The sequence below is a fragment of the Platalea leucorodia genome, assembly GCF_965183815.1.
Source record: "Platalea leucorodia genome assembly, chromosome: 4".
Taxonomy (NCBI): Eukaryota; Metazoa; Chordata; class Aves; order Pelecaniformes; family Threskiornithidae; genus Platalea; species Platalea leucorodia.
Genome location: NC_138826.1, coordinates 82,379,721 through 82,396,396, shown reverse-complemented (window position 1 = coordinate 82,396,396; position 16,676 = coordinate 82,379,721). Strand labels below are relative to the sequence as shown.

The 16,676-nt window shown below is 37.4% G+C and overlaps 1 protein-coding gene across 1 annotated transcript in view; it reads left to right on the top strand.

The window, feature by feature from the left end:
- Positions 1 to 16,676, top strand: part of TMTC2 (transmembrane O-mannosyltransferase targeting cadherins 2) — a gene marked incomplete at its 5' end in the record, with an annotated part of 259,069 nt that overhangs the window by 111,140 nt on the left and 131,253 nt on the right. The window lies entirely within an intron of this gene.

Sequence of the window (16,676 nt, the reverse complement as noted above, 5' to 3'; positions counted from 1 at the left end):
AACATTAGGAATATTTGCAGGTGTTGTTTTTTCTTCATCTTAGTGATTACTTTAACTCCCAAATTGAAGCAGCTTTGTAGAACTGTGTTTTTCTAACAGGTGGCAATTTTCCTGTTTAAAATATCAGTATTAAAGAACAGTTAATTTCATGCTTTTCGGTAGGGGTGGTCAATGTATTAAGTATTTTATGCTGAGATGAGGGCACTCAGGTACTGTGAACTTTGTGGGATAAGCAATATATGCAGCTTTGGCCCATCTTCAGTTTTCCATTTGTTCACAAGCTAGAAAGCCATGCCTCTTTTCCCTCTACCTCTGCTTCTCCCATGAGTCAGTTGTCTGGGTACTGGCCACAAAATGGGAAAAGAAAAACATACGATGCTAAAGCTAAGTGGTGTCTTAGCAAGTTAAATGTCTCCTGGTGTAATTCCTTTCATGTAGATTTGCTTCAGGAATTATTCCTTTCTGCTTAAACCTGTTTTGGTGTGTTGGTTAAAATGCATGTGTTCATGATTGCATTCATCAAGTATGTATCCCTTGTGTTTGTTAAATGCCAGACAGAAAGTTTATACCTGCGCCTTGCATACAAATCTTCAATCATGAGTACTTTACATTAACCTCCTAATGTCATGTTTAGGCACCTAAATGTCCTGATTTGATGAAGTGCTGAAGGCTTGTAGCTCCTGGTGGGCTTTACTGAATGAACCCGTTGCACTTGGTCGATCACAGCTGAATAGCAAGCTAGACTGTCTGCTCCCAGCAGTCAGGGCATGCACTAATAGTGTCAGAAGAGAAAAACCTGTAAGTATGTCCCCAGTCAGAATCCAATAGATTAGGGAATAGGTGCAGCTTCTGGATGCTCTGAGTTCTGACTCCCAACAGCATGCTACAGCACCTTCGGGAAAGATAACACTGCTGAGAGTATGTGAAGATCAGGCTTCTGATTTTTTGAGCATCTTAACTGTCGTCACCTAAGTTTCACAACTGTAGTGCTTGGAAAGCATTGCCTGAGTCTATTCGATAGAACTGTATTCTCAAAGACAGTTGTCTTCCTAGAGTCCTACCCAAGAGAGAGCCATTCCTGGTACACGAGTATAAGCTCTGAGTCCAGACCTGGGAGAACGTGTTTTGAAGGAGCATGAGCATACACAAACCCTGAGCCATGAGGGAGACTTTTCTCTTGGTATTAGGTTTAATTTTGAATTTCCTGGCTTATGCTCATTTTTATTTAAGTCGTAATGATTTAATGATTACGTGCACGCTTTTTCCAAGCTGAGTGATTCTAAACATTAACCTATGTAGACAGTTACAATATTAAAAAGGGGGAAAATACAAGTGTACGATATTTGCAGTGGCAACAGCCAGTTGTGATAGAAGGCAGCAAACATTTTCTGGCATATTTACTGGAGGAACTGAATGATATTTTGTACATATGCCTGTATTTCTTTTTCCAGCTGCAATGTAGATTAGGTATGGAGAGGGAAAGAACCCAGGCTTGCAATCCTGTAGCTGACTATGTGAGTCAGTTGTTAGGAGATAAATTTCTAGCCTCCTTAACCTTGAATGTCTTTTAGAAAAGAGAAGAATCCCTTGGTGCTACAGATAGTCCACATTGGTAGGAGGGGAAAAACAAAATATTTTTTGTTTTTAAGTTTCTAGGAAACGAATTGAAAATGCACATGAGGAAATTATGTTAAAATTATACAGAAGCTTGTGGGGGAAGGGAGAGAGAATTTGTGTACCTGGCTCTTAAATGCCAGGTAGAACATATGTACCTTTTTATGATCAGAATCGTAAGACTTTCAGAGACATACACAGATTACTTCTAAAGCTGTAGATTTGATTGGGTTGTGCAAAAGTCAGAGCTTCTGTGACATTTAATCACCCAAATCTTGTTTTTCTCCTTGACAGTAAAATATGGAAATAAATTCCCATAGCAACGAAGACTTTAAAGTGAGTGTAGGAGCATATTGAGTTAATAAAGGCAACGAGGGAGCAGGGGAAAAGAGAGGGCAGAATTGTATCGAGTCTCTGTAAATTCTTTCTCTCCCAGAAAACAGGACTTTGGGGGTTATGGATAAATTTTTTGCATGTTTTAGTCTGCATGTTTTAAAAGTATCCTGGGCAGCTTGTATTGCTGTAGAGCACAGTGAAGCTTGCATCAACAGCAGTGTTTATTTAGTAGGGATTGTGAGATTACAGTTTATTTTTAAAATATATGTTTATTGTAGTTCTATCTCTTACTTGGAGACTTTTCTTCTTAAAAGACATTATTAGAAGTGGCAAAACCCCGCCACAAAATAGCTCTCATGAGTTTTAAAGTAGAAGCAATGCCAATTTTTTGAACTTTAGTTCTTGCTTCTTTGGATTACTTGATATATAGCATTTTTGGCTTCTTGTAATTTGAAATCTGTGGAAAGTCAGCATTAGCAATTTTGTAGAGTGATTTTTTTCTTTTTTTGCTGTTGCTTCTGTTTTTTGTTTGAACCATTATATATTTTTACCTCTTCCGACCTGAGCTGTTAACCAAGAACTTGTTTTTTTTTGTGGGTAATTCTGATTGAGAATATGGATTAAAAAATACCTGGTTGCATGATTATGCAATCCTGTTTATTTACAAAGAAAATCCCAAGTATAATTTCTTCCAGAACAAAAGGTATCAAACTGTGTGTCTTTATCCCAGTTTTAAATCCCTTTCAGCTAGCATTGCAGAGGTCCCTCTTGCATCTTATTCAGGGAGAAGTTACGTGCATAATGGATATTTTTACCTTGCTTCCTTTGCACCTTCTCTAATCTCTTACTGATTTTCATACATACATATCTCTCATGCGGGGGGCGGGGGGGGAACCCAAACACACCCCACCCCCCCCCAACAAGCTAAAAAAACCCAAACCCAGCCCAACACAAACAAACAAACAAACAAAAAACCCCAAAATCATCCAAATCAAAATTAAAAAACCCCAAAACTTAAAACCAAAAAAAAAAACCCACCCCACCTTCAGTCCATGCATCTTTGTTCTGGTAGTGACATCTTTCCTTGGAAGAGGAAACTGATTATTTCAATCAACTTCTGTAAAAGATCTTAGTGGTAAGAAACTCTTATCTCAACTTAGATCTGTACCATACTTACGCAGTTAGTGATAATGGTATAACGTGAAGGTATCCAAGCTAGTTAACTTAAGAGACCTTGGTACAGACTGCAAAAATGGGTCTAAAGGCAAGGTAAGTAGGTGGGTTCCTTGGCTGCCTGATACTAGACTGGTCTTAGTGCACAAAGTTTGAAGCTGGCAAGGTAGATACACATACACTGCTGATGATTTGACCTGAGTATCTATGAGCCCTCTTTTTATCAGGACACCCTGTAGTCAAAATAACTTAGCGCTGTCATCATCTCAGGCCTTCCAAAATCAGAAGGAAGTGTTAATAATCAAGAGATAAACATTAACTTTGGCAAGTTTTCATTTGCTGTGGTTTTGCAAATCTATAGAGTAAATCTTCTCAGGATTTCATCTGTAATCCTGAAGTTTGAAAAGGGGGAAGGAAAAATTCCTTACATGATGAAAATTGTGCTTCTTACTTGATATTAGGGTCAAACAAAGACAAAACTGTGAGCTGTAGTTATGGCAGATTACCTGATCTCTGAACAGTCCCACTTTACTTGCACTTACACGTTACATATTACAAATTACATATTACAAATTACAAATATTACATATTACAAATTTTTAGGAAAATAAAAAGGTACAATTCATCTATGTTCATATTTTAGTTATTGTTTTGGTAGCTCTGTGTTGATGTATTTTGAAGATGTGTAGTTTCTAAACACAGCTTTAAAAAACACGCCTATTTAAATCCATCAATTTTCAGTCTAGAAAACTGTTTTCACTTCATTGTAGTCAATGATATATATGGTACTATATTAGCTCTAGATCCTTGCAAATAACCATTTCTACCTTAGCACTGCCCTGCTCACGATATGGTGTGTTGTCAGCAATCTGTGATTGCACAGTAGCAAAAAGGTTGATGTGTCCTTGTGCTCTCAGGTTGGTCTCCAAGGCTCTGCAGTACCCAGATGGCTCCTCTGTGCTCTGATAGTCTGATAATAACCACTGCAATCATCAGGTGAAATAATGAAGATACAGGTGTCAGTGTAGCTTCTTCACTAATATCTGCCTTGTTCATATTTGTGACTGCAAATCTACATCCAGTAAGGAAGTGATACATTCATGTAATGGCTATGTGGCATAGATCTCTTTCAGTTATAGCCTGGTTTCCTACCAGAAATAAATTCAGTCTGAAAGGATAACCTTATTTTGAAGCAGCAGTGATTTAGTAGGTTTATTAATGAAGACAGTGCTCTTTGACATAGTCCTTAATGCTCAGTGTTTGTAGCTTCAGGTCTATACCAATGCTAATTAAAGCTCCCCCCCCCCCCATATTAGAATGAAAGAATTTCAGTGCCTGCTTAAGTCCGACTCTTTGGACTAGCTGCCTAAAGTGTAAGGAGGAAAGGGAGAAATGAGTAATGATGACAAAAAATGAAGAATTGATTGACAAGCTGAGTGTATGATATGGAAGCCAAAATTTAGGAATCTATACAGGCTAATCATTCCTATATTAAACAGCAGAGCTGTCCTTATCAGGCAGAGGATGCAGCACCTGTCCTCTATCCTTGTGGTAGGCAGTGTTTGTATGTTTTCCTACAAGTTTTGGCAGACTACTGAAAAGTGAAATTTTATAAAATCTTATTTGATATGTGACCTTGTGTTCTGTGGCACTTGATGGTTAGCAACCAACATACTGCCTCACTGGGGTAATAAATTCATGTTTTAATACAGTTATTTGTTTTACTTGTAGTGTAGCAGACAGCTTCAAACCCTCAGGGGGACCTTTTTAAGTCTGTCTGTCTGTTAGATGGTCTGCTTTGCTGTTTCATCCTCTGAGCTTTGTTACAGTATTTTGATGAAACGTTTCATTACTGTGATACACAAACCATTGGAAATATTCAGATTGGTTTTTAAAAAAGGTATTAAAAAAAACCAAAACAAAATCAAAACAACCCACAAAACACCATATATGTCCAAAAGCTCACTGCGGACTTAATCTTTTTGTGTGTCCCAAAGCCATGCTTCTCAGCATCAACAGACTTCTTCTAAGCCTGTTAACATGAAGAGGTGCAGCAAAACAGCTCAGAAATTTTCTCACTAAATATCCTAGAACTGCTTTTTAAAATAACGTGTATTTGCATCTTGTATCATAACATAGTTTAAATTTTTGTTGAATCCTTCCAGGAAATGCAATTTTCTGTGGACTAATGCAAATAAGTAAATTGTTTTCCATTATTTCTTTTTCATGTTGGTAATGTTGGTGGCTGTGGAAATTCAAGTACATGTAGTTTTCTCTACATAGTTTTTTGGTAATCTGATATATTCTGCCATTAACTGTCTGGTACAGCCAATTGTGAATTACATAGGCTGCTTGCAGAAATATAGACTCCTTGCAAAAGCTTAATTAATTGTAAATGTTCAGTTAACATTATCACAACTTCAGCAGTTCTGTACTTGAATGTTATATCCTTATTCTATGTGCCATCCTTAAGAGTGAAGCCCACATGTTTTTAACATGGGACTGTAGTCTTTTTCTGGGTGCGGTGTCCTGTGAAGATCTTACTGAACCCTGAAGCAGGGCTTCATGTTCAAAAGTTGTTCTTCCTGTTTGGTTTTTGGTTTTGTTTTGTTATGGTTTTTTTTGTTTGTTTGTTTGTTTTTCTTGAGATATTTGATGGTCTAATAGAAGCTGCCCTTATGATATGCTTGAGCCATGACAGGTGCAACTGTACTTGTATGTGGGAAACAGTGACATTCTTCCTGGCTGTCAAGATAGTTTGAAAAGTACTTCTGATGTGGCTAATGCTAAACTTTTTTTTGAAAGAACAAACGTGTTTGCAAGATCCTGCAAGTTCTTAGCCAAGATTTGCTTCACGAATTTTGCTTTGGTCACTGTTTGGCCGTGTTTTCTTGGTGTGTAGGCCACAACTGACTGGACCTGAAGAGGAAGTATCTAGAGATACTCCCCAAAAAATGGGATGCTGGTTAAACAAGGTCTAAACTGTCAAAGCATTGGTAAAAATGCTTTTTGTTTTCTGACAGCATAATGCATGGTTTTCAAAGTCCACCTGCCACAAAGTTCTCTTGGTATTTTTCAAGTTATGGGAGAAATAGCAGAAAAGGGAAAGATGACTGTGTTTTAGGTAGCTTTTCCCTATCATGCAGAGAGAAAATATTTCATTTGTTGTAAACTATTGTGTCCTTTGGATAGTAAAAAATTTTGGTGGTGGCTAATACTGGTAAATAAATCCTAAATGTTTACCCACAACTACTTCAGATAGGAAATGTTAATGAAGCTATGGCTGCTGCTCAAGTCTGGTTAATCAATTTCCACGTTAAGCGTACTGTTTGGGACCCCACTGGATGCTAAGGACTTTCCATCTGAAGTTAACAGCAGCAATGGACTTTAAAGGATTATTGTTCTATTAGAAGACTTCTCTGATATTGAACTGTGGGGTTATTGTACACATGCCTTAATCTGGGAGTTTAGATTTGTTTTTTAAGGTTTATCCCAGTCTCTAAAAAGCTGTGATATTTTTCAAAGCATGCACAAAAAAATTATTTGGATGAAGATCCCATTGAAATGCTTGATGCAAAGTCAAAATTCCTGTTGCTGAATCACAGTTAATCTGCTTTAGCCTATTTGAACTGTCTGTCAGGAACATCCAGATTTGATATGTTGCAGAAAAGAATACAAGATTGTCATGGGGCTGCTTAAATATAAGAGAAAGTTGTGGGTAAGTGATCGGAAATAGCAGGATCATGAGACATGATTTGGTGCTCAAGTAGCATTTTCTCATGAAGTTAACAAACACTTTTAGTAACAAACAACATTACTTTTGTAAAAGGGAAATAAAAGAATATATGGACATATAAGTCTTTCAGAAGAAACCCAACGGCAGTGAAAACCAGAATGATTTAATGGTTGCCAAAGAGAGTGAAGCGAGAGAGACTGTTGGCAACAGAGAAAGGGAAGAACTTCACTGGAGGCAATGAGGAGGGGCTGAAAAAAACAAAAACCCAAAATGAAAAAAAAACCCCTCACAAAACCAGGATGCAGACTTTGTCACTAAAATAATTTTCTAAGAATAACAGCCCAGTTTGAGCAGCTGGGAAACAAAGAAGAACATACATTAATTTAATACTATTCTTTTTTTTTTTTTTAAGAATGATTGTAAAGTAAAACAAGATGATGAAGAGAGTGGAATGTAATAAGAAAAATATATGAATTCATAATGTCATTGAGTCTTGAGCTTATAGTTTAAATTACAGCTCAGGCTTTAATGTTTTAGTTTCCCACTCAGTAGAAGTCGTAGTATACAGGGAGTGTCTGTGCATTCGTATTTTGATATGCATTCATTTAGTAGGTAGATCATACACTGTAGTAATAGTAAACTTCTGAAGGGATGGTGGTTCATCTTACCTAGGATTTCTGAATTTTTAAATGTAAAAGATTCAATTAAAAAATACACAAATTCTTTCCAGTAGTTTCAAAAATTTGTTGTCGGAATTTTGAATCCTGCACTTCTAGTATATTTCTTATTCATCTCAATTTTGCTTTAAAAAGAATTTGTATTGGTTTTGTTAAGACTGTTACTACATGGATGAAAACCTGGGTGGCTGACAGACAAACCAGAGGCATAAATGACTTTGTCACAAGTAACTGGGATGTTAGAGGCTTATATTCTATGTACTGTTTACTATTCTATGTCTTTAAATATTTTATAAAAGTCCCTTAAAATGCACTAAGGAAATTTATAGAGCATTTTGAAATTAAAGGACTCAAGTATACCACAAGTGAAAGGAGATAACACAAATGACAGCTCTCATGCTAACAGAGGTAATCTTTTGAGGTCATTTGAAACATTTCCAGATGACTGAGAAATATCTATTTTATGTATGTTGTCCTTTTATTACAACAGAGGATCTGAAAAGCGTGCTTCTTTGGTTTTGGCCTACTAAACTCAACCCCCATGCCTCTTTGCACCTTGCCCATCTGCTGCGATTTTTATGTTGCCAAGTGTTTCTTTAATAGGCGCTCTGTTGTACTCGCGTATATGTTTGGAACTGGAAGGGGGGACCTAAACTTAATGATGTGAAATTTCAAAGTGGCTTTAAGAGATGAGAGTGAATTTGCTTGTAAGAAATGCTAAACTAAAACTAATGATCACAGATGTTCACTCAGGTGAAAGAAATAATTACCATACCTAAAGTTGGGATGCAGCTTTGCCGTTCCTAGCTTCCACTTACCATTTCAAGGTATTGCTAACTTATGCTATTAACTCTTATTTCAGAAGAGTGCCATTGTGATTGAATTAGAGAGGGTTTAAGAGTCCTGTAATTTATGAGGGTACATGTAACCATTTAGGAACTACTACCAAAAATGGGTTAGAAATGTGGATATGAAAATTTGTTTGAAAAAATGCTAGTAAATGCAGTGGATTTGTTTGAAAAAAGGCCAATTGTGTAAAGAAATTTTGGGTGGCAGTGTTACAAAATGCAAACCAGACATTAGGAGAGGAATAATCTGAAAATGCTAATTGTGAAAGTGTCCTACCGTATCTTCCTAAAGGTGATAAGGATCAGTGAATTCAACCTGAATTGTCTGTGTGCTGTGGTAGGAGAGAAACCATCATTAAAATAGATTCTGTGGGCTATGACATTCTACCATGATGCAAGAGTGAAGTTATTGTTTGCTATATAACATTTTAATATTTGAAAGCCATAATTTTTTATGAATTTTTTCCACATGAGATAATTATGGGTAAAAAAAGTTAGAAACCAGACAAGAGCAGCAGAAAGTCAGGGACTAGATCCTTTGATATTTTTTTTTTATAAGGGAAGCCAGAAAAGAAAATATGCAAAGTCAGCATAATGATGACTGAGCGTTGACTGTTAATTTATAAATAATTGAATCATAAAAATATAATGCTTGAAGGGACTTTTTTCAGGTCCTCTAGCAAAGAATGAGCCTCTTGTATACCGAATTGTGGGAATATTCCTTCAAGTTAAAGATGGAAGCCTATTATATGGTATGAACAGAGCCAGACTGGAAAAGTTTATGATCAGGAGGAAAAAGGTAGATAAATTATAGAAGTGGAATGTGTTATTAATTCATAGTGAATTGTCTGATATCTTTAGATCTTGTCTTTACCTTCATGCTTTGTCAGAAGAATCACATCCTATAAAAATGTAAATCTTAAGAAGAGAGAGGAGAAAACACAAGTTGGCTGTATAAGCTCATTGGCAAGACAGGTCAGTCCAGACTCTGCCATAACCATATAACAGATTGGGCCAAGACCTGAACAAGACTTTTCTTCGACTAGTTTCTATGAAATAGCCCTTTGATTTAGAAGAACAATATGATACACACCAAATCTAGACACAATTAATTTATACATACCAAGACAGTAGATTTGCCTTAGAAGGCTTTCTTTTAGTAAAACCAAAACCAATTACTCTGATGTGAGCTCTGTAGTGTCCGAAGGACACCAATGTTAATTGTTGTTTTAATGTGACCAATGATATCCTGAAGGTGAAAATTTAAGTCTTATCTAAATGTATAATCTTTAATATTCCGGCAAGAAAATGAAGTAGCAAAAAACTGCTGAACCTGAAAGACCTGCTAATTGTCCATGCACCTCTGTCAACCATGCTGAAGAGATACTTTGCCAGTGAGACTGAGTGGTGTGCATGTCTGTCTCTAGGGCTCGTAGAAATTTTTATTCTGAAGCAGTATTTTAAAATGCATTTGACCAATCTTACTTTTTATTGTCAGCTATTGTTTAGATAAATGTTAAACAGCAACTGATTAGAAAGCCTAGACGTCTGAGTGACAGCAGATATTTTGAGTTGATGGGATAAGCTGGAGAGCTTTTAGCATATTATAACATTTTATTATGTATCTCTGGAAACTAGAACCTCTCAGAAGGTTATACTGTCATGTCTCTCCCCTGTCAAGTAAATCATCATAAAAATATGTGTATGAAGCACCAGGGGTTCCTCAGTTCCTCCACCCATCAAACCTAAAAGGGAAAATATCATTCCTCCAAATTAGTGAATGTTATGGTACATTTTTACAGAAAACTGAAGTCCCCTGCCTTCTGTTTTATGAACTACTTTATGTATGATGCCACTTAAAACCAACCTTGTCAGTCTGAAGGTAACATCACTAATGAAAGTTGATCAGTCAGTATAATTATAATGGAGTCTTCAGACCCCAGGGTGCTTCTCAGTTATTAAGCAAGAGTAAAGCTTGTTGAGATCTGCATCACTGAGATGGCTTAGGAAAAAGCCAGTGGGAAAAGATAAGTCTTAAGCTGACAGTTTTAGCGTTTAATCTGTAACTGCACAGATGACTGCTAGTAGCACATTCCAGGCATGAACTAGGGAAGCACAATCTCGTCAGCCCAGCGCTGTAGGGGGTACCAGGGTACCTGTCACAACCATGGCATAAGGGGTTGCAGGAACCAAGGGAATAGGTTGGGTCAGCAGCATTGTCCCTTGTGCGGAGGGGCAAGGGGACAACACATTTTGGAGCTTGCTTCACCCAAATCAGAAACAAAGACCTGATGCCAAGTACTGGAAGTAGATCATTTGTTATGAATCAGAGAAATAGAAATATATTAAAACCCATGTCTGCCAGTTACAGGTGATTAGTGCAGCTGTTCTTCCTTCTGTGTATATTCCTTTTCTAATTCTTCAAGTTCTATTTTGTGCTGCAGAGGGAGTTCAATTTCGGAGCTCTTCCTGATAATACTTGAACCTCAATGCTTTTAGCCATCTCAGTGTTAACTTCTCCCCACCTCTTCAACAAAATAATGTTGTTGATACTTTCCTCCCAATATCCTCCTAAAGTGACTTCAACAAGCAGATGCTACTTCCAGACTTATTTCTAGAATTTATTACCCAGCTATAAAAATGGTCTAGGTCAGAATTTAGCACAGAGCATAAAGTATGATTCTTTGGAAAGTGAGAAAAAAGCAGGTTTGGTATTCTTAAATTACAGGTATAAAGTTAGCAAGTTTTAGCTCACAAAATATTTTTAGCAAGTTAACAATCTTTGGACAGTGTTGTATCAGAAATTAGTAGTGGTGTTTTAGCGTAGGTTTATTTTAAAGGACACACAGCTTACATTGCTATGCTTCGTATTTCTGTCCCCCTTTCTACTCATTTACTTTAGTGTCCATCAGTCAAAGAGAAGGGAATATGACAGAGGAACAATGTTCCTAAAGGTGAAGCTCTTAGAAGCGTCATTAAAATTGGACTCAGAATAGAGAAGAGATATCAAGTTGCCCTGAGAAAAAAATAATTCAGGAGCACCTTGTTAGACACTGAAAATCCAAGCAGCAGCAACATGTTCTGAGTTCTGAAAAACTGCACCATATCAGGCACGAAGAGTCTGGTCATGGGGTGTGCATTCAATGGAAGGCAGGCTTCATTAGTGCTAATGCTTGCAAGCTAATTGTGCGTAGATGGCTTAAAATATTTTTTTGTTGTCCTTTCTTTCTCACTCCTGCAAAAATACACAAGCTTTTAACTTTTATGTAATATTGATATGTATTCCTACTCCCCAGGTGCTATCAGGCAGAAGTCAGAAGGTATTCTGTAGGAACATCTGAATTTGAAACAAAATTTGTTTTCCATCCTCATCACTTAATGGGAGCTGTTCTTATGTAGTACAGTATCAGCTGATATGAAAACCCTTCCTCATTCAAAATATTCAGAAACAAATAATATAGTAGGATTTGTCAGAAGGTGTGTTTTCAATCTTATTTTTGTTTTAAGGGAACGCTGGAAAAGGATTGCTACTAAACTAGTCCTCTCCATAGACGTGTCCACTGTGACCTGTGTCATGTTGTTTTCTCTTGACATTTTGCTTTCCCTTGCTTTTGTGATGGGAATTCCAAATCAATACTCCCTGTACACTTTTTAGGAGAGTCTGGATGGTATGCATGTACACAAAATTTCATTTTAATAAAGTATGAAGAGAAATGCTCATCATTTAGCTGAAAGATTCTCCAGTTTGTGGCCAAAGTTTTAAATATTTACAGTAGCTATTGAAAATGTTCTTTAGGTTTTCTAGTATTTATTTATCACTATCAAGGAGTGAAACTTCATCTTTTGTTTGACATGGAGTCACTTGATTTTTTGTATTTGCCAGTCTGCTTAAAAATGTTACCAAGAAGATAATTGGCAATTGTGTTTTTCCTCTCTCTTCGCTTCTTCATAATATTTAAAATACGATATTCTCTTTGGCTGCTTATCGAAGTTCTCAATCCCCTATAGGTTTTCTAAAGCTACTTCAGAGCTTTCAAAGAATATTTTTGGTTTTTTTGCTTTAAAAATAAAATCAATGGTTGTAGTTGCAGAAAATGATTCTTGAAAATCATTTGCAACAATTTAAATGCTTTAATATTTCAAAACAATAAAAATATTTCATTTTGTTTTCTTCCCTCAATAGTTATAGAAAGTTTTGTCTTACCTAGGAAATGTGACTAGGAAAGGACAACATAATGCGATTACTCTTCTTGTAACTGGTTACCTCAGAAACGTATCAGAACAAGGAATAAAATATTCGTCTCACAGGGCAGTGCCTCAATGTCTAGATTTTGTCCCCAGAAATCTGAATATTTGCCTTTTTTTTTTTTTTTTCCTTCCCTTTTAGTTAGTATTCTCTGCTGAAATAGTTCCCATGTGCTATGTTTACCAACATGTATTAAACCCCTGGTGTGGCAAGACGAGTAAGGAGTTTTAGGTATCTTGGAGAATGGCAGGCTCTACCACTGAGCCAGTATTATCATAGGCAAGTTCATTATTCTCCCTGTGTAGATTCTTTTTCTGTGGATTAGGAATAGTAATAGTAGACCGTTTCCATGATTTCCATGTGCAGTTATCCTCTAAAAAACTTCATTTCTATAGGCTGGCTTGCTATAACTTCACTGATGTATTTTTGGAAGTAGTACAGTTACACAGCTCAGAAGATTTCAGGGGGAGAAATAGAAAGGAATGGGATTGTCTGTAAATGGTATTTATGGTGTAAATTCCTCTTCCTTGTGGTTTCAGGTTTCAAGTATGAATTGAGTCCTTTTATAAAGTTTCTAAGAGACCAGCAATTTTGGAAGACAATCTGTTCTGTCTCTCCAATTCTTTTACTTAGAAACTTTCCAAATAAGACTTAATCAGAAAAAAGATAGATAGAATATCCAGTCTTAAAACTTTGAAGATTAATTTGTGTCAAGAAAAGGTCTGGTTTTACAAGAATTTCAGAATATGATAATTTTTTCTAGTGGAAAAATTACAGCTTTTGAATTTGTAATTTTACATCCTGAATTGAACTCCATCAGTAGAGATGTTTAGTCACTTTTGTCATCTACCTCTTTATCAGACTTCATTAAGCCTTCATGACTTTAAGAGGAATGCCAGTTAAATTAAGTGGTGGATCTTCCCCTTCTTTTATGTATATTAACTTTACCAGACTCTAATCAGTCCTGCCAAGTTGTATGATTTACAGTGGCTGTGAAGATAGCAGTGTAAAGGTTGGAAATACCTTACCCTTTAGAGATATGTTGTGATTTGCGTATAGATCTTGTAGTTTATGGAGGATATATATATATTATTAAGTGGTAAGTTTCTTCATTTGTGCTTTATCTGCTGCACTGGATACTGTAGCAGTACAAAAACCTGCTCTATCTTCATGTTTCGTTTAGCAGGTCTTGCAGTTACCGATCAGCAGTTCACTGTAGCTCTGTTAGTTTGCCGCAATGGAAGTGTTCTTTTAATGAGGTGGTTGTTTCCCATCTGTACGGGCTTCCGTGCTGGCCTGCAGATTCGCGGCCTCACTTGGGTCATGTTTGCCCGTTATGCCAGATGTGCAATCCATTAGGAACTAGCACTGAACACTTCACACTTACTTAACAAAAGATTTCTATAAAATAGTGTGACTGTTGGCCACCTGGGACAAGGCCAAAATGCGAGGAGGTGCCCAAAGCGGTAGGTCAGATTCCATTTACCCAGCATCTCCCCTGCTGCTTCCCTCCTCCTGCTCTCTGTACAAGTGCTACACCTGATAAAGCACCACCCAGCATTTCTCAGCAGGGTCATGAGTGCTGAAAGCCTGTCAGGAGATGATTGACAACTTGATGGAAGTGCCTCAGCTGGGCTGTGGTGGCCAAACCAGGCAGAATTCCCACTAGATATATTTATCTAGGAATTAATACAATTGCTCTAATCCATTGGACGAGTTGTCTAATCTCATAGGTTTGCATAGCAGAGTAGAAGGTGTCTGTGAGAGCGTCAGCGTTGTCAGCGTAATTAACACACACCAATGACTTGCAATCATTGTGGAAAAATTGTGTGGGTTCAGGAGATCACTTTCTAAATGATTTCTGAGAATTATTTGTTAATCTTTTTCAGGCTTTTACACAGGACCTTGTTTAGCACGCACAAAGTGCTTACATGATGTGGAAACAAACGTGTATACCATTGCTTTAAGTTATTCATGAAACTACTTCCCCAATAGCAGACTGTCACGATAATTTTTTGGAAGGTAGCAACTTTTTGTACAAGCTGTTTCTCGTTGCCTGAATGGCTGTACGAAGTAGCATCCAAGACGGACATGAGAAGGTAAAAAAACCTGAGCTAATTCCTAAAATAGGCATTACACTCCCAGAGATGTATATGCTCTACTTTCCAGGCTCCTATGCCTATTTGAACTTTGTTTCCAGGGTAAAGCACTATACGAGCTGTCCATGAGCATTGCTCCATGACCAAGCACAAAGTGCCCATCTCTGTCTAGGTATAAAGGTGGACCCATTGCTGTCCCAGAGATCCTGGCCTGTAAGAACAGCTGACTGGTCATGGGGAGGAGAGATGCTGCTTTACAAAGTACAACTCTTATAGACATAGAGTAACTTTCAGTGTTTGTATATAGAACACACATTAACTGTACCCAGTTTGCTCTTTGTGTTCTTCACTGCCCGGTTTCTTCTAGATGCATTGGAGGAACGTGGGGGGAATTTAAGGCCATTTATATGTTTGGGTGAATGACTGGGACTGCTCTGATTTTTTTCAGTTGCTCACCTCCTCTAAAATCTGCTTTTTTATGGGTGAGACTGTTGAAAAGGCATGTGGTTATGGCTGTGAAGACAGCAGTTAGGCATATTCAGTAATACTTTTTATTTATCAGTCTGTTTACAGTTCAGACGCACAAACCAGTGAAGTCGTAGGGGAAGTTTTTTACTTTGGATAACATAAAGACAATTAGCCAACCAAAAATATCTCCAAGTAGAGATCTTCATTCTTCATTTGTTTATCTACCCCAAAAGCTAAGCTTGAATTTCTCAAAGCTGTTTAAACCCTCTTTAGACTCTGCTGGAAACTTTCAGGCTTATCCCTAAGCAGCTAATGTTAATGAAACAATGAAGGTAGTTAATTCACAAAAGGAGATCAGTTTGTGTAAGCTGGTGGTTATTGTCAGTTGGAAACTATCATGATCGTCTGAAGAACAGTGGATTTATGCAGCCAAATGAATTTAGCATTGCAATGGTAAAAAGAAAAACAAACAAAAACACTGAAAACCCCCAAATCTATGAAAAATTATGCAGTCTTTTTATGTGTTGTGGAGATTTTCTATATTTAGTTGAAGATATCACTGTTCATTGCAGGGGGGGTTGGACTAGATGACTTTTAAAGGTCCCTTCCAACCCAAACTGTTCTATGATTCTGTATGTCTAGCAGGATGGGAGAGTGCTTACATAGTTATTTTAGCAGTGCATCCAGCTGAGTCCCTGCCAATTTGTTGTATGAATGTGCTCTCTCTGCCTTCAGTATCTGAATTTTTTCTCCAGTCTGAACAAGGATAGTCTATCAAAAATGTCATTGCTCTAAACACCTCATCATTAGTCCACTTACCGGCTCATTTTTCTTCAGGTTCACTTCAGGCAGTGCTGTTTCACTGTCACACCGGTGTGTTGCAAAGCTCCTTTGACCTTGTCTTACTTACTACTGCCCTGCCCTTAACTCCCTACCGTTCTGGAATCAAAAGAGGTGTCCCAGCTGGCTGCTAAAGAGGGAGTTCTCAGGTGGGACAGCTGGTGGGAAGGGGTCCGTATCCCACTGAGTCTCGAGGTGGCCAGGGGAGAAAGAGCTGGGGCTGACGTGGGAGGACAGCGAGGGAAAATGGAGTTTGCCAGAGCAAGCTTTTAGCTGCTGCTTCTGCTTAACTGGAGCAAACACAACAGGTCTCAGGAGCAAGATCTTGTACCACGTCTTAATTCCACCCATGTTTTCTTCAGTGACATTTCTTTTTTTCAGAATACCCTTCCTGAAATGCTTTGCAATGCCCTTTGAGAAACCTGACTATTAAACTATTGGTAAAAAATTTTACTAGGTATGTGGAGGGGAATTAGTTACATGTTAGCAAAAACAAAAAAAAAGAACATAGGGGCAAGGGGATTAAATAGTGAAAGATTATGTAACAGGAGAAGTAAAGAGTAACTTTATTGCAGAATTATCTAGTAGTTACATTTGGCCTTGGTACAATGTTCCACAACCTTCTACTTTGTACTTCTG